Source organism: Aulonocara stuartgranti, assembly GCF_965226115.1.
Source record: "Aulonocara stuartgranti genome assembly, chromosome: 17".
In the NCBI taxonomy this organism is placed as follows: Eukaryota; Metazoa; Chordata; class Actinopteri; order Cichliformes; family Cichlidae; genus Aulonocara; species Aulonocara stuartgranti.
The window spans coordinates 37,856,472-37,875,816 of NC_138953.1; the positions used below are offsets into that span (position 1 = coordinate 37,856,472).

A 19,345-nucleotide genomic window follows, 5' to 3' on the forward strand; every position below is an offset into this window, starting at 1 on the left:
CCAGCTGGTTACTGTCATGTCTATAGGCCTATGTGACACAGGCCTTATTCACTTTATGTTACAGTGATGGTCACACATTCAAAATAGTGGACAAGCTAACGCCACATGACTGTATAGCATGACATACATTACATGCAATAGTGAATCTTAACAGTGCAGAAGAAACATGTCTCATCTCTTCACCGTTTTTAATAATGCTAGCTAACACACAGAGAACGAACCTATGCTGCCTGAAGACATGGATACAGTTTTGTTAAAATCCATGGATGTCATTAATTACAACATTTTTTCACTGGCTATACAGAAATGAGTGTGTTCCAAAATGCTACCGGACCACTGAAATGTCCCTTTTTGGCAGTTAGCTCATTGCTCAGATTATCCTTCATTTAATTTTTCATTTAATTGTTAATATATAAATGATTTTGAGATAGTATCAACAGCCATGGGGGAGGTCTCTCAGTAGAAAACGCTGTAAAAGTTATGAAAATACACTTATGAGTCCAAAACTTATGCTGTCCAGTAGGGAGTCTTTGCTTATGTTTGACACCCCCTTGTTATAGTGTCCGTAACAAATACGCTAGGATAGGGTAGGTTTTGAAATAAGATGATCAAAAAAAGAAAAGCTGTAATTAAAAAGGAACCTATATTCAAGTATACAAAGCCAGGGTCACACATTTGATCTCGACAGCTTGTTCAGTGGCAGCCCCGGGGCAAAACCCCTCACTGAAACCCACAAGTAAGAGTTACTGAAACAAAATATCAAAAATAGTTGATCTCGCTCACCTGCTGATCAGAGCTGAAAACCCCCCCAAACAGTGTCCTTTTGCTGCTGACAGGACTGTGTTTGCGCATGTCTGCTCCGGTCATTGCTTTTGCATTTCAAAGCATAGTTGTTTGATTTAATAGCTTGGCTCTCAAATCAGTAATGGGTTGAAGGGTCACTGCGGAAAACAATGTACCGCTAATAAGTGACTCATTTTGAATAGAATAGAGGAAGCAAGCATATCTGATGGGAGATAACAGGGAGAGGGCCTGCAGGGGACACACAGTTAATGAGGACTTTTACTATAACACAAATATACAATGGATGCTCTTTATGTTTTCGTTTGATATTTTTTGAAATGTTCTGTGTTGAAACAAAAGACTCTGAATGCCCTCGAAATGATTTTGCATTTTAAGTTTTGCATTTCTAAACATTAACTGCTACACATTATCACTTGTTATAGTGTAACACCTTTACAATAGTTAACTATTAGCAGTCTAATCAGGAGTGGGGCAGTGCACCTTCACAGGGATTCTGACATCTCAACCCAGCACCCCCTCCCGGCTTTTATCCCCCAGGAACCTCCTGCTGCTTGTCTCCTGAATGCTTTCCCTCCTCCTTTCACCTCTTCTGTTTTTCCATCCTGACCTATTGTTTGCTGACTGATGAAGCACAACATTCAAACCGGCTTGAGCTCTTTGTTTCCGGAGCAGCAGGAGATACCTGGTCAACCACCTGAAAAAAGGAAGGTAGAATCTTTAGGTTTGTGGTAAGTACATTCAGTATTGTTTAGTTACTTTCCAAGAAAGAGTATGAGCTCTGACTGTCAAACACTAGACTATGTCCTGCTGAAAAAACACCCCTGAAACATCTGAAGCAAGATTTTCATTTGCAGTGACCAGAATCGACATGGAGTTAATCGTCAGAGAGACAGCTCAGGTCAAGGTGTTTGAAGACAAAGTTAAAGAGGCGAGATGACGATAGTTTGCACATATGCAGAGAAATGATAGTGAATACATGGGACCAAGGATGAAGATGAAGGCAGGAGGAGAAGAGCAAGACCTCCGAGTATGTAGTGAATGAGGACATGCACAAGGTTAGAAGTGATTTCGATTTAGACCGGACGCCCCTCTTAACCCTGAATGTTGACCTGATGAGTAGTTACATTTCTCAGGAGGTGGACGTCAGGTTATGTGGAAGGTAGGTATCTGGGTTTGAATCCACCATATGCCCCATGTCTGGGCTCTCTCCGGGTACGCTGGCTTATTCCCACAGTCCAAAGACATGCAGTTAGTTTGGTTAGGTTAATCGGTGATTCCCATAGGTGTTAATGATAGTATCAATGGTTATCTGTCTCTGTGTCGCAGCTATGCAACAGACTGGTGACCTGTCCAGGATGAACCCCACTTTTCTTATTCTATAGCAGCTGGGACAGGCTCCAGCCCCCCTGTGACCCTGAACTGGGTAAGCAGAAGAGAATGGATGCATGGATGAAAATAAAAAAAACCATTTAGTGCGAGGTTCAGTAGTTCAGTTTTCACTTTGCTTTTCTCTTGGTTTTTGGTCTCCAAGGTTTCATTGTGTGTTAGCCGTAATATCTGCACATCCTTTACAAAGAAAACAGCAAAGTCAGTATGATAAAAAGAATACCTCAATTTCAACTTTGTCAATATTCAGTTTTGTGTATCATACTGTATTGGGATATATTAGAAGTATTTGTATTTGCTAGAGCTATTTTGTAATATATTGTATTATTTAATATTATGATCACTCTTGGATTAATGAAGGATTCTGATCAGGATGGTTTCAATGATTATTTTTTTCCATTGATCTAACCAATATTCAAATTGAAAGTACTGATTTGTATGGTGCTATGTATGAATCACTACTTAACAAACTTAAGAAAACACCAACAAATAGAAAAAAGCTGCAAAAGCACACAAAACAAAACAGAAGTTGAATAAAACACAATTACAAAAAATGAATGAAAACTCACAAAACACAACCAAAGTGTTCATGGGGAGACAATAACGTGAAAATATCACATGTGGAAGTGACAAGCTAACAGTTATCGACTAATCAATGAATCCTTCCCTTTGGGAGTCGGTCTTGTTGCAATCTCTGGCATGTTTTGGTTCCTATCACTTCAGAAGCTGTTCTACAACATTATTGTGCCCCCCGAATACACCTTTGTTGTGTTTTTGTTATTTATTTTTTACATCTGTTGTGTTTTATTTAACTTCCATTGTGTGTTTTTTTCCTAGGTTACAGTGAGTTTGACCTCTCAGGACCACCATAGATCATGCAGCTTTTCAGCATTTTACATAAATGTGAAAACCTTCAGCTCAATGTATTATCGGACAAAACTCTCATCTCAGGCGTGCTGCTAAATAGACCATGTAAGGGAAAATTTGCAGTTCTTTTAGAGTTGCTTTTTGAAGTGTATTGAATGGTAATTTGACTGTGCTGTAAAATAGGAATGTGTTGGTGTGAAAAGCAGAGACAGGTAGCTACAGCTGTTCGGTGTCTCCTCTCTCCTTCATCCCCACCCAAGTGGGAGGTGTTGAGGTGAGAATGAAGCCCTCCCTCCAGCTGCAGTCCCTCTGACCCAAACAGTCAGGGCACTCCCAGCTTTTGTGGAAACAAGCTGACAGGAAAGGTAAACATCAAGGTGTGGAAAGAGCCTCTTCCTTTGGTGGTCTCATCAGTCACAGAGCCCCGCACCAGTTTAACTGCAGCTTTAAATCACGAGCGGAGGCCGTGAATTCAAACATCGGCCAGCAGAGATGAGAAATTATGATGTGAGAACTGACGTGATGATGTGAGAGAATGGAGCTGCTTTTCGCCTGTTGTCAAGGAGATGTCTGGTGTATTATGACCTCTAGGGGTGGAGACCATGGAGAGGACATCAATTTTAAAAACTACACTGCATGTTTCTGTGTTCTTATATATCTGTACAAAACACTCCAGTGACCGATCTGCTTTATCTTTATCTTACTGCATACTGTTTTTTATAGTTTTTTTTAATTAAAAACTTGTTTTCATGAGTTTCTTATTTTCTTTATTTTTTCCATTCTTATTTAACTTTTTATTTTTTATGATGGCAAAGCTGTCTTTAAAGCAACGCGCCAAAAACAAACTTATAACAACAAATACAACTTGATACAACTGATTTCTGGTATCCATCCATCCATTTGCTTCTGGTTGTCCTTTTCAGGGTCGCAGGGGGCACTGGAGCCTATCCCAGCTGTCATAGGGCGAGAGGCGGGGTACACCCTGGACAGGTCACCAGTCTGTCGCAGGGCCAACACACAGACACATTCACACCTTTGGGCAATTTGAAACTGCATGTCTTTGGACGGTGGGAGGAAGCCGGAGTACCCGGAGGGAACCCACGCAAACACGGGGAGAACATGCAAACTCCACACAGAGAGACCCCGGCCTGATGGTGGAATTGAACTCAGGACCTTCTTGCTGTGCGGCAACAGTGCTAACCACCATGCTGCCATTGATGTGCAATAAAATGATAGTGGGAATTTAAACTGTTAAAATGACTTTTTGACCTAAAATCAGTCAAAAGTACATAAAACTAGGGATTCCAGTTGTCCTGTTTTATTCAGGACATCCCATATAATGAGCAAAATTGGTTCGTCCCTTATTCTACCTCAAATGTCCTGTATATTGCCATTGCCCGCAATGCCACAGATGGCACACTTACAAATACCAAATCTGATTTGGCCGCAATTGTAACAGACGAGTGCTTGTATTTGAATATTTTTTTATTTTTTTTCCTTATTTGTCGAAGGAACTGCCCATGTGATTTCTGTCATCATTTACTGCAGCTTTGTATATTGCTTTAGATGAGGTATTGATTAAACTGAAACCAACATTGTACTGCATTTTTATTATAAGAATATGAACATGCATTTATATTTACACTATGCCCAGCTGTCTGTGCATTGTGCTTCTGCCATACCAGAGTGTCCCTTATTTGGTAGTTATAAAAGTGGCAACCCTAGGTCAAACATATCTCTCATGACTGATATCAAGTCATTTTAAGCCAGACGTAAGATTCCCATCACCAAGTAGAAGCTGCAATCAATTGTTGGCAAAATGACTCTTCTGTGTAATTTATGTAACTGGGTAAAAAATCTCATTGACATTAAAAATGTGGTTTTTTTTTTAAGAGAGATCTGGTCAAGAGAGCACCAGAAATTGTAAGAAATATAACATCACAGTTCTATAAGCACAGTTTAAGTTTCCAAAAAAGGAGAGGATTGATTGTAATCCGGTACAATGAGTAGAGTAAAAAACATTTTTTTATATATAACCCCTTCATAAATACTCTTTACTTCAGTGTATTTACTCATTTAAGTAAAGATATTATGCATAAAAATCAAAGAAAAAAATCAGTTTTAGTAAACGATTACCAGAACAGTGTAGTTGTCCGTAAGTTACGGTCATGGTATTTCAGCATCCAGTTAGCGCTGCCAAAGCATAAAGGGAGTACCATTAGTTCCGCCCAAAGTTTTTAAATTCAACATTTCTATTAGCTCAACAAACATCAGCAAACACACAAACTGTTTGTGTGCAGTTTGTCGTACAATGTGTTGCTAGCTAAAATTCCAGCAGCTGTAATTCCCATTTGTACTCACATTTTTTTCAAATTCTCTTTCACTGCTTGTGTCTTATGGAAGAAGATGCATGATTTATGAAGTTTAACAGAGTTAGAAGTTAGCAGGAAGTTAGCGTGCTGTGTTCCATCAAAAGATGACACACTGACCGTGGGATTTCTTGAAAACTGAAACGTATAGTTCTGCTATCAGCGTGAACATAAATGAAGACAAAAAACTAAACTGCAGCATTGTTTAGGATTACTGTTGTTTGGCTAGCTGGTATATAATGGTCTGCTACGTGGTAGCTAGCTATGGCTAGGATAATATGAACACATTAGCATAGTGAAGCTGGACAATGAAGGCTACCCTTTTCCATTTTTTTTTTTTACCCTTTTCAATAAAAGTTAAAGTGAGGGTCCCCAATGGTCAGAAACAAATGTAGTTGCATGGCAGTAAAAGATGCTGAAAATGGGCCACACTAAAGTTAGGAGAACATCTGAGATGATCCATCCATAACACAAGGTTCGTCATTAATGTACTACTGCATGGTTTGGGTGAGTGCTATCTAAAATTCTTAATCCTCAGCTTCATCTTTCTTTGGACTCAGAGAGATTCTTTTGTGACCTGTTCAAATATTTGGTGTCTGGCAAACCATGGGGTGAGGGACAAGCTTTTGAAAACTGAGCTTTAAAACATGCTGCAGATTAATACTGCTATTAAAAAATGCAGAGAGGCCAACAGTGATCACTGACTATTTTGGGGGGCTTCTTCAGATTAAATGGAACGAGACAACAGCCTTGATGAACACAATAGGTGTTTGGACCCAGAAGGACAGTCTATGGGTTATCACTTAACAACTGATTACAAACTGTGGATGTCATCACCCCAACTATACAGTCAACACAAGGCTGTAAATGTAGGGCTACGTCCATGGGTATTTTTGAAAACGCAGATTTTTCTATGCGTTTGCACCTTTTGTCCACATGTAAACGGGGTTTTCGATCACTGAAAACTGAGATTTTTAAAAACTCCTGCCAGGGTGGAGATTTTGGAAAACTCCGTTTTTGTGTTTACGTGTGGACGAGGAAAACAGATTTAGTCACGCAACATCAAAGCATGCGATTATTTCTACAATGGCGGAGAGCGACAAAATACTGCTGCTGTGAATCTGACTATCTGCAGTTTTAACACACTTGCATATACACACGCAGTTACTGTCCCTCCATTTACAGAGGCGTCAGGGTGAACTTCAGACGTGGCTTCTACATTCAACACAGCCGCTGTCACAACCCAAATCCCAACATCAGTTTTGAATAAATTTACTTTTTTTTAAACATTTTAATTTATGTATACTGTGGGCATTTTGTTCATTCCTAAGTTGTGAGTCTATACCAACCAAAATACTCTCTTTAGTTTTTAACATGTGAAATATTGGAAGGCACTTGAGAAAAGTAACACAAAATGATCTGCCTTTCCAGGAAAACAAAAACTTTTCAGAAGTACTTAAGGTTCTGAGAGGGTACAAAACCCTGTTTACTCTTTCCCTCCCAGGCTTCTAGACTTCTGATTGGCCAACATTTCGTTTTTAGCGTTTACATGTGGACGGAGATATTTTTCAAAACTGCACGTGGACGGGATCTAAAAAAAAAAGAAAAGGAAAATCTGTTTTCAAAAATACCTGTGTAGACGTAGCCTAAATCTCTAAATTAATATATTTTTTAAGTTCAGCAGGTCCAGTAATGGTGAATAATCTTTAACTTCCTGTGACAGGATATAAAAATACCAAGAAAGTAAATAATAAAACTCATGCTTGTTTATTTGTGAACTCTGTTGTATCTGATGAGTGTATTTATGCTGGATACCTAGTAAGCAAGCACTGTTACCATTAGCTAAAATGGTCATTCACGCTGGTTTTTGTTCTGCCCCTAATGAGGAATGAGGGATTTCTGTTGATTTCCTCGTTCCTCATCAATCAAGTGCTAAATAAAGCTTTGAAGGAGACTTGGCTCTCTGTGGTGTGTGTGGTTGTGAATCCAGCATGGTGGACTGGAAAAACCCGTATGGGTCATATTTAAAGAGCAGGAGCGCTTCATCGGAGCACTTGTTGGTTCACATCATAAAATATACTGTATGCATTAAAAAAAAGAAATGAAGCTTAGCTATTAATTACTGTAACATATTCATGGATTATGTGGTAATTCAGTTCAGTTCAGTTCATTTTTATTTCAAACATGTGCATTCACAATCATTACAAAATACAATTCCATTCTTTTGTTTGAAAAGGAGTAGGCAGAAGTATACACTTATTAGTCCCTACCCCCTCAAATTAACCTTAATTAACCTTATTGTACATGAACATTGTTTGCAGCTGCAAAATCACGAACAAACAACAACTTGCTGAATTTGTTGCAACACACAGATGTTAAAAATATGGGTTAAACTAGGGTTACAGCTTACAAAAAGCTATTTTTTTCCTTTTTGAAAAGAAAATTTGAACTAGTTTAAAAATAAACTTTAAGAAAAAAAGACAAAGTAAAAATATTTTTATTTTAGACACGTGTTCTAATGTACAATTGTTTAGTAATTGCAGTATCTCTAACCAGAGACCTGCACTATATGCATTTACACATTTACAGACAGCAAAGCAACAGGAGGAAAGAAAGAAAAATATATAAAAGGGAAATAACAGAAGATGAAGAGGTGGTTGCAGGAGGGTTGATGAGCGGGACACAGGTGCAAACAATCATCTGATTTTAAATCCTTATGTTTCGATTTTGCAGCCAGGAGTGCTGTTGACTTTGTTCCAGTGTTGCTCACTTTAATGGACTTTGAGTCAAACACATCTGCAAAAAAAGCAGCGATCAGGATGGAAACTTCAGTGATAGTTTGGAACTTGTAAGTAAAACATACTGCACGGCGTTAGCACCAAAACACAAGCTTTCCTTCCATTTTTAGTCATGGTCTGGGTGAGTGGCTGGAAACTTCCACTAGGATCCTGAACTTCTCTGGTCTCCACCCATGGGCATGGCCACCACACCCTCTACCACCTGGAGCTGATTGAGCTAATTAGGCTGGCAGATTTAAGCTCTGCGCTGACGTCTCTTCTCCGCCAGTTTGACTACTCTACGTTGGTAACCAGGCTGTATGGCGCATGCGTCTGACTGTAGGTGCTTTACTTACCTTGTTGTTTTTGTGTATCAGTGCTCCCAGATGCTCCATGGCTTTAAACCACACATCCTTTTGGTCTTTCAATTTTCCCCTATATTTCCTGGGATTCACTCCTTGCCTAACCTGCCCGCCCTCCTGCTGTCCCTTGGTCTTGGAACCACAAGGAACTCCGGTCAGCCATATTCACATAATCAAACTCACCCGGACCTACGCCGGCTCTCCTTCAACGCATCCATCTCTCACCTGCAAATTAAGCCAAAAGAATAATTACACATACTTTCTCTGGAACTCCCCTCTTGCTAAGCGCTAATTTGGTTTTCCTCAATTCCCAGTGTGACTATTTCCGCTCGGTTACCTTCTCAGTCCTGCCCCTTTGTTTTACCCCAGCCATGTTGCCACATCACCCAAATCCTGTATAGTTTGTCACTATCAAATATTATTCTTGTGTTGAGCAATAAAACTGTCAAAACCTTTTCTTTGCCTCCGCTCTGGGTACTGCGCTTGGGTTCAGTTCCACTTACCGGCCTCTGGCCTTCATAGAGATATTTTCTCAACTTGGGACATCTCAATATTAAAAGCAATTGTCGTGCAGAGACACTTGGATGTGGTAAATTGTTGCTTTCAATCCAGCATGTCATATAGCATACATGCCCAACTGCCAGACTGTGGTGGGACCTCATATCTCCCATGGGTTAAACACAAAGACAAACAGTTGCAGAGCTGAAGAACAAACTGGTTCCTGTCAGTGTGGCAGCTATCAAACAAACAAGCTCTGTGGAGCTTCTCTGGGAAAGTCTACAACACAAATCTGTATAAAACTAAAAAAGAAAAACTTCCTTCACCCCAGCTTCAGTACCTTCTCCTTTACACAGGGGACTCTCTCCATGATGAGAAGAACCTTTTTCTCAAGCTCATACCAGTCCAGTATGGAGACGGCGGCAGATTTCCCTACAGAGGTGGCCCACTTCCCACTCTAGTCATGGGTAGAACTTCAGTGGAACTGTTCAGGTTTTCCCACAGAAACTGTAAAAAGAATAAACGTGAATGAGCACACGAGTTTTTCAGACAAGAAGGTGAAACATCTTTATTAAAAAGTTCTGATCACTCACCACTTGTTCACATTGTACATCTTCTTTGTGGATGTGTTTGATCACCACCTACAGGCCAGTCAGGAGTACTTTGGTTACTGCAGGGAACGCTATAAGAGATATATAAGAATATGTATGTTATTACTCACTGGCAAATTATCTCTTTTGCTTCTCCCAGCAAAAATGGATCCAAAGTCGCCGCCTCTGACCATTTCAAGCTTTGTGTATTCAGCCTCAAAGTGGGCTACACATCCAAAGATACATGTTTTACACACATGAACTTTGGATAATGTAAAAGGTTTCTCCTTCTGTCAACTTTATCACAAAGCAGGCGTTTTAATTCTGATGAACCAGGTTCCTTTCTGTGATATCACAAATACACAAGACTGAACTACCCAAATGAAGAAACCAAAGACTTACTAAAAGAAATGTATTGTATGGCATTAGGCAGTTTGAAAATGAATGATGATCAAACTGTGTTGGGTTTCTTTCCAAATGCAACCCTAGGACACAGAAACTGTAAGAACTGACCACAAACAGAAAACAAGTAAATGAAGATTTTTTTTTTATTTTTTTTGTTAATTATTTGAATATATATCAGTGCTTGTGTATAAATACACAAACAATACACATATGCTTTCAATTGACTAATTTAAGTGATCTAGGTGAGCGGTCCCCAACCTTTTTTGCGCCAGGGACCGGTTTATGCCCGACATTATTTTCACAGACCGGCCTTTGAGGTGTCGCGGATAAATACAACAAAATAAAACTAGTACCGGTACCGAAAACAAGATTTATTCATAACACACGTGAAAAGACACAGGAAAACCGAGTTAACGATAAAAACAATAACAAAATAACGTTGAAAACCGATTTAAAAACCCTAAAAACCATACATTTCACACCTGAGCCTCAACTCTCACAGCCCGGCACCAAACGACTCACGGACCGGTACGAGGCCCGGGGGTTGGGGACCGCTGATCTAGGTAGCTCTGTTTTGGAAGTTCAGTTAACGCTAGAAATGTGTTTTGGAGTTTGTACGTGCTTTGTCTCTAGGGTCCACCGTATATATTTATATATAAACATATATAAATAAAACCAGTTTGGGTTTTTTTTGTTTACATTAGTAATTCCTTTTGTGCATAAATTTTTTTTTTATTGTTGTTAATAATAAATTAAAGCAACAAAACGACCTGAAGAGCCCGGTTGGGAGCCGAAAGAGCCGGCTCTTTTTAGTGAGTCGTGCCGATTCTCTAAAAAGAGCCGGAAATCTCATCACTAACCTGAATCAAATGATTAGTTCATATTACCAGGCCTCTGGAGAACTTCAAGACATGTTGAAGTTCTGTCTTTCTAAATGGAGGTCTGTGGTGTGGCGGGTCGTGTGTGCAGAACAGCTGGCTGTTTTACCTCAGTGAGGGGTTTAATAGTGTCAAACTGCATCACCGCCCCACTCACCTGTGGCTGTTGTGCTGGGTCGCTGGTTGTATTCTCCCCCAGGTCCAGTGGCTGCCCTCAAATCTGCCAGTTTTGCCACAATCTCAGCTTGGGCCTGCTCCAAAGATTCGGGCTGGAGGCGGCGGCCCAGGTTCCTCTTGGCCCAGGACATCGCTAACTCAATTGGGCCTCTCCAGTCCTGTTTAGGGAACTCAAAATGAGCTTTTACTTCCTCTTCTATGCTCTCAGTATAATGATCACGGAGGATCAGAATGACTGTGTGAGCCCAGTTTCTAGCATTTCCCTCAGAGTCTGTGTCTTTCTGTTGGGGATGGCTGGCTTAAATGTCTCTTGAAACATTCTTCAGATGATGCACTGCTTTAATCAGTCTATGAATAATGCGGACCTTAGCAGAAAAGTCTGGATCATCTGATGGTATTTTGTTAACAGGCGGTCCAGCTCGCTCAATTCGGGTGGGTTTTACATACCAGTTGTTTTGAGCTGGTCTCCTTTCAAACCTCCGGTCGTGTCCGGTCCGACTTCCCTGTCGGGCACCATAGTGGTCTGCAGCCAGCTGCTCTCTCTCCTCCGGCTCTGCTGCCGTGCTTGGAAGAAATCTCCCTCACCGTTTTGTTGTCCTCCTCTGATGACCAATGCATAGGTTCTCCGTCTGTCCTGGGATGGAAAGCTGTTGTGTCGTGGCAATCAACGTCACATTAGAAAGGTGTAGAGATTGACAGACCACGTGACTTTCACGCATTGCTTTCTGGGTACCCGTGGCAACAAAATCAAAACACTGCATCAAATGCTAATATTTCCAGCACCGGTAATCATTCATTCTGCGGTTGTAATCCCTACTTGCATTTTATTTGCCCCAAAAACAGTTATGTACAAAACGATGGAGAACAGGACAGGTCCGTACAAAGACAGACTTGACGAAAAGGAAAAAAAAAAAAGTATGAGGAAAAAAATCAAAGGAGTGAAATGGTCAGACCCATACGAGCATACAGAGTGGAGTAAGGACGTTAGCGTGCTGCCCAACTTTCATCACGCACATATTTATTATTATATGGTCCTAATCCTGAGGTTGTTTCCTTCCTCTGCTTCACCATCTATGTAGCATACTGGTGTACTTGGCCTCTCCATTACGAACAGGTTAAAAATTTTCATACCAAACTCAGGTAACCTTTTCACCTTGCATTGGTAAGTTCCCATATCTGTCAGCTTCAGGTCAAGGATTCTTAATGATGCGTCACCCATCTTGGGGATCAGGAGAGGCAAAGTGGACCCTATTCTTTAACTTCTCATATAGATTACTGTATATCACACCTCCAGTATACCAGATAATGATCTTGTCATCCTGCTGTTTATCTGAAGGCACAATGTTCCACGCTATTTCCGTATATCCCAAGTTCTCAGATTCAAAGACAAACTCACAATTAAGGGTAACACTGGAATCTCTTGCCACATAATAGTTTTTTATGTGTGAGGTTATTTCTAGAGCACAGACTGAGTCTTTGGTCAGGGAGTACAATATTCCCATGAAGATCAAAAGCCATAGCCCAAACTTTATGTTGAAATATCTTGTCCTCAGTGGCATAGATGAGATGCAGCAGTTCTTTTGCTGAAACATCATTCTGTGGTTCACTGCATGGATCAAACTCGAAGTGAGCTGCCAGCGTGATGAAATGTTTCTGCTCAAATGGATTCTGTCAGGGTCCTGAGTCTGTTGACAAAGTCCTTTTGGTTATAGAGTTATATTATCACATGTTTCGGTCTAAGTTTTGTTATGTTTGAGAGATTTTCTAGTTCTTGATTCTGATTCTCTGCTCCTTCTGTTTAGTGTCCAGTCATCCCTGCCTGTGTGTTCCCCTTGTTCTCTGTCAGTGTCGTGTCTCTGAGTTCTGTCAGTGTATTTCCTGTTTTACTTTGAAAGTCTGTCTCATGTTAGTGTATTCTGTTTTGCTTACCTTGTCTCGTCAGCTTTGATTTCTCCCAGCGATGTTTCGCTCCTGTCATCCATTCCCTGATTGCCCCTCTGTGTATTTAAGCCCCGTGTTTTCTTGTGCTTGTTGTCGGTCCATCTGCGTTTGTCTGCGTTCTCTGCTGCTCTTTGTGTAACATTGTCCTCATGTTTTCAGGTATCCCAGTGTTTAGCATTTTGTTTTTCAGTTCAAGTGAGGTTAGTTTTCCCAGTTAAGGTTTAGGTAACTCCCCATTAGTTATTGTTTTTGTCACTTTTGCAAATAAACGCTCACTCGCATCACAGCTTTTGCCTGGACTTGGGTCCTTCCTTCCACAAACACCACACGACTGCCGTAGCAGCTGTGACAGTTTCGTTGCTAGTTGCTCTCCCGGACTTCCCCAACTATCACTGAATAATACACCGACGATAATGGATGTGGCAATGATGATCGCCTGTTCCATTCACACCAGATCTCTTCAAAGATGGCTATTTCGTGTGCATCTGGAGAAGGTCGACTGCGACCATTCTGAGTTGTTGCTACACACTCAGGTGGGACGGCTTAGTCGAGGGAAATTCCTGCAAAGATTTCGAGAGCTCTATCTGGGAATTAAGGAGTTTTTCTGTGTAGCTAAACATGCAGAATACAACCAACTAAATGATGATCAGTGGCTGCTAGATTTAGCATTTTTAACCAAACTGACCAACATCTGTCCTCAAAGCTGCAGCGACATGATTTGGCAAACTTGAAGAACAGGAAGGCGTGTGTGCAGCTTGACGGTGCACGCTACACAGAGCAGATCAAGAACTGTCTGTCAGAGTTTAACAAACACTTTCAAGACTTTGTTTTACTGGAGCCAGTTACTACATTCATGTCCTCCCCTTTTCGGGAAGATGCTGAGGTTGATTCACTCGCGTCAAAAATTTAAACACTGTTTTACCTGAACTTCTCTGGAGATTTTGACACTACAGGCTGACATTTAACTTAAGGGGTCATGGAAAGTTCTGGAACTTACAGAGGAAAAGTACCCCAACATGAAGAAATGTGTTACCTCCTTGACTGCATCATTCAGTTCCACTTATTTATGTGATTCAGCCTTTTCCCACATGAAGATTATTAAATCCAAATACCGTTCCACCATGATGATGTTAATTAACTGACCATGTATCCCTGGCTGAGTCCATTCAGTGCAAGTCATCAGAGTAATGTAATGACAAGAAATGTACAGAGTTGTATTGTTCAATATGGGTTCATACAGTTATGCAAGGTACATCAGCATATATTGTACAAATAAAGAGTACTCAATATGTTTGCAAATCTATGTTTTGCATTTTTATAGTAGGGTAGGTAATTTTCACTTGGTCATTTTACGAGTAGGTCGCATGCTGAAAAAGTGTGTGCACTCCTGCTGTAGAGGTTGCAAACAAAAGGGCACAGAAATAACACGGTCGGTTATTTGTTGGCCGGATTCAGAGGAGTCTACGAACTGGGACAGCCTTCGTCGCATCGCTGTCATGTAATCAGTCTACAAATGTGTCCTCAGGAGGATGCCTATGTTTTGGGACACAGCTTATACCATGTCTGATGCCATACAGCAAATGCATGCAATTGATTTGATTGCTAATGGGTAATTGCATTAAACATTTTACGCATTTAAATTTAAATAGATGTCAACCTATATCGCCCTCCACCCTTCCATTTAATATTACTCCAGATCCATGCCAGTTATTACAGTAGAGTTTAAAAATAAAGAAGTACCAGTTTTGTTATGCCTTACTGTTTATTGTGCCAGTTTTTTATCCTTATTTGTCCTTTGGTATCAATAGGGTATTTCTCATGTGACCTAGTTACTGCAAACCAACACTGATATTTGTTAGTACAATACACACGATACACACTTCTACACTTTTACCACACTTTCATAAACTGAATGATTCTCTTTTTGAAGCACTTGATGTGATGTTTTAGGAAACACTTATTTAATTCACTTCTTCACCAAGAACAAGAAATGGACTTGAATAAAGTTCCTGTCCTCAGAGGACACTAAAAACATTTGTCCATGCAGTATGACCTTGTGGAGGAAGTCACCACACCTCCCTCTGCTGGCTGGATTTATTACACCCATTCGTGGGCTGTCATTAACCATTTGTTGGCAGCTTTCTGCAGTCAGTGTTGCTAAAGGTCACCTAAAAAGTAAAACCTAAAAGGGCACCGACAGCTTGTCACGATTTCTAATGAAAACACATCATGCAGTACACAAATATCAACAAAATATTTTACCAGTATGCAAATGAATGGGGCCAAAAGACACTAATTAAATAACCACAGCGCTTTCTTACTTTATGTACACAGTATTTTGTTGGTTTAATTTTCATTACCATCAACCAAACTTTGTCACTCACACGTTAGTCAACACCACAGCTGAAGCTGCAGTAAATCTGGTGATTTTCTTTTTCTCTCTTTAAAAAGTTGTGAAAAGAATCAGTTCAGTGTATTATGATGTATTCCACTATTAATGTTCATGCTCAGAGCTTAAATAGCATAACTGCAGCATTTTCTTTTCTGCGTCACATACACAGTAAAAAACCAAGTGTAAATTTTACACTTAGGGAGTTAATTTTAACTCTGCTTCAGATAACATTTGGTCCCACTCAAAATTAGAGTTAAATTTACTCTATGGCCAGTGTTAACTTTTCAGTGTTAATTGTACTCAATTTAGTGTCAAAATTAACAACAAAATGTGTAAAAATATTTAACACTGAGGGTTATTCACACTGTTCAGAGTAATTTGATTACACTTTATAGAGCTATTTTTACTCCAAATTTAGTTTAATAATAACACTCTGATGTGTATATATCATTTTTATTTCTCTGTAGTGTGATTTTTTTCATATTCATCTTATGATGCTATATTACTATGCTATAATCCCTAAGTCAGGAACTTAGGGATTATCCTTGATCCTGCTCTTACGTTAGTCATGTTAAATCTCTTGTTCGGTCTTGCTTTTATCATTTAAGAAATATTTCTAAATTGAGCTCTATTATATCCTATACCGAACTGGAGATTGTTATTCATGCTTTTATCTCTTCACGACTGGACTATTGCAATTCCCTGTTTACTTGTTTAAATAAAGGTTCTTTGGAGCGTCTGCAGATCGTTCAGAATGCTGCAGCAAGACTTTTGACGAAAGCTTCTAAATTTTCACATATAACACCGTTGCTCATGCAGTTACATTGGCTTCCTGTTGAATTTAGAGTCCAGTTTAAGATTTTGGTTTTAACTTTCAAGGCTCTTCAACAACAAGCACCACCATATATCATTGAACTTTTACAGCCCTATGCCCCTAGTAGGTCTCTGAGGTCGAGTAGTCAGGGCCTACTTGTCATTCAGTATACGAGACTGAAAACTAGGGGTGATAGAGCTTTTGCTACTGTGGCCGCCAGACTGTGGAATTCCCTTCCTCAGGACTTACGATCCGCTGATTCATTGATTACTTTTAAAAAACAGCTAAAAACACCTTTTTAAAACTGCCTTTTGCTAACTTTGTTTGTATTTTGTCTTTTTAATCTGTTATATCTTGTAAAGCACTTTGTGATCTCTATCTAGAAATGTGCTATATAAATAAAATTTTACTTACTTACTTACTAAATAACTGTGACCTATCCTACATTATGGAAATAACAAATATACAGGTTAAAGTAACAGCATTTATTATGTTTCTCATTTCAGTGTCATTTAATTAACGTAACAAACCTTTACAATTCACAGTTCTATGATGCTCACTAGAGAAAGCAATATGACATTTCCCCAATGTCGTAGTTGCAGAAAAGTAAAAAAGTTCGTCAGGGATGAACTGTATGATGTACCAAAGACATAATGGGCCCTAAAGAGTTCATCAAGGGCTCCTACAGAACCTGTCGCATTACATGGAAGTGCATGCTTCTCAATCACAATGAAGGTGTGAATGCTGCTTCTTGTGGATCCCTGAGTAAGAAGGTAGGGCTGACTGCTTCGGGTGATGTTGTCTAGATGCTGCTGTACACTGGTTCCAGCCTACAACAACACATTAAACAACAGTATTAAGTGACTATCCTCTGACAGTAGATTAGCTCAACTCACTGTCCATGAAAATAGAGGTGATGGAAAGTATATTTTAAACAACATACCTTTGGGAATTTGATGAGGTTATTGACAGCTTGAGATGCAGACATCTTTCCTGGTCTCTTTCGCCCTTGTGCAGATGGTGGTAGCAGATGTAGCAGCAGCAAGATAGTAGACAAGTCACTGTCCCAGCCTACAGACGAATAAATAAAGAATTATTCCAAAAATACATTGAATTGACAGAACTACCTATATAACCAACAATGGCAAATAAAAACAGTCACAATCATACCATTCTCAACTTCAGTACCTGACTCAGCATTGCACATTAACTCCAAGAGCTCTGAGGTGGGGACAAGTCCATGACTTTTCTTTACAACCTTTGCTTTGAGATTGGTGAGCCACCTCTCCAAGAATTTGCTCCCAGTGACCTCACAAAACAGGAGTCGGAAATCTTGTTCTATCAGTACATCAGTATCATTTAAATGATAAGTGAACTTACTTTTGGGAGATTTGCAAACTGAGACGCTTCTTTCCTCCACAGCTTTTCGTTGAATGGTCTTCAACCGCCATGCAATGTATCCTGAACTGCTCTCTGGATCATAGTAATGTTTCTATGTAATTAAATAAATGAAGAAGGACTATGTTATCAACATTTCTGAGGGCAATTATGTATTTAATGTTGAAAAGTTCCCTTTACTTACATATCCATGTTGTGAATATGGGTCTTCCAGATATGGAGACAGAGCAACAATGCCCTGCGCATACATCACTCTTACGCTTTTAGGGGGAGATGTCCTAGTGTATAAATTCAATAATTGGCATCACAATTAAAAATAATACAATGTTTAAAATGTTTCTTTATATCTTACATTTTTGATTCTTACCCATGTCATTCTGTCATCTCAGCCTCAAGTATGTTTCTCATCCGTCTTCTGGTTGCATCTCTCAGAGATTTGGTTTTTTTGCGTACTCTTAAACTTTTCTATAAAATAGAAACATTACTTAATATTACTTAACATGTCATTAACATTGCTATCAGTTAATTTACACAAAATACATATTTCTTACTAAATAATGAGCAAAACTCTAAAGTAGTGTATGCCTTTGGCATTTGCTTAAAATAATATAAACCAGTAAAGTTAACTTTATGGTAATGTTACCCACTTTTTCTGAAAGTATGTTCGCTTATGTAAGCTAATTAGCGATTATTAGCTTACTGATAAACGGCAATTTAGTTGTTCAAACTGTGCGATTTGACATGTGACAATGATATTATTTAGACAGCATTTAGAAGAAATACATAGTTAAAATGTTTTAGGTTCATATTAACGCAGTGAGAAGATAACAAACATCTAAACTTTTAGCAACTGCTAGCATGTAGCTACTGGAATGCCATTAAAGCACAGCGTCTTACCAGTAGTTTTCTTGGTGACTGTGGTACCTACTACTTTCTGATCATTAAGAAGCTCTTAGCTTCTCACCAAGCTTCTTAATGATGGTATTGTAGTCCATTTCAGCCAAGTTTAAAGTCCCTGACAGCCAATCGTGGAACTCAGAATTCTGGCTGGGTTGTAGGGGATCAAACTCCTGATTTCACTCAGTGACATGCAGGTCAGTTTATACCTTTTCTTTAATGTGGTTTTTTTTTTTGTTCTGGATTTTTGGTTGCTATTCTGTCTCTCTTCATTATAATTATACAATAAAAAAAGAGAGGCTTTATTTCCATTTGTTTGGAAGTGAGCAAGCTTATAAATTCATAAATAAATTCAGCAGGGGATAAACAATAATTCCCAATTTATCACAGCATAAACCAAACCCACTAAAATCCCCAAACCAACTTTTGCCACCGAGCTCCTCTGTTATCCATGCATGATTAAGGCCATGCCAAAACGGACTAGCTGACATTCTCCTTCATTATAATGAACATGACACATTCACCATCATGCTGCCAGAAAAAAAACCTCACCAGAATATCAAATATGTATTAATCCATGACCAAAAATAGTCCTTCAAATGTCCTTTTTCTTTGTTTTTCTTTCTTTTCTTGTTCTTAAAAACTGCAGCACCCAGCTGTTACAGGAAGGCTTTCAATGCTAATACAGGTTAAAAAATAAAGTGTGGACTCTGATTTGCGCTGTAACTTTGCATGCATGAGTGTTTTGCACAGAAAAAAATAATTTATATACAGTATTATGTACTAAAGT

At 39.4% G+C, this 19,345-nt stretch overlaps 2 long non-coding RNA genes across 4 annotated transcripts; both read right to left on the minus strand.

Moving 5' to 3' along the window:
- Window positions 1–7,687: 7,687 nt before the first annotated feature.
- On the minus strand, window positions 7,688–12,253 carry LOC309691977. Of its 2 annotated transcripts, XR_014272177.1 has the most exons (5): window positions 11,561–12,253; window positions 11,094–11,271; window positions 9,657–9,745; window positions 9,404–9,570; window positions 7,688–8,790 (listed from the first exon to the last, which is right to left on the minus strand). It is a non-coding gene; the product is annotated as an uncharacterized lncRNA (long non-coding RNA). The 2 variants fall into 2 exon arrangements; XR_014272178.1 differs by having other exon boundaries at window positions 11,094–12,253.
- Window positions 12,254–16,753: 4,500 nt separating this feature from the next.
- On the minus strand, window positions 16,754–18,117 carry LOC309692791. Of its 2 annotated transcripts, XR_014272457.1 has the most exons (5): window positions 18,026–18,117; window positions 17,843–17,936; window positions 17,641–17,752; window positions 17,204–17,331; window positions 16,754–17,090 (listed from the first exon to the last, which is right to left on the minus strand). It is a non-coding gene; the product is annotated as an uncharacterized lncRNA (long non-coding RNA). The 2 variants fall into 2 exon arrangements; XR_014272458.1 differs by lacking the exons at window positions 17,641–17,752; window positions 17,843–17,936; window positions 18,026–18,117 and adding an exon at window positions 17,449–17,596.
- Window positions 18,118–19,345: the final 1,228 nt, after the last annotated feature.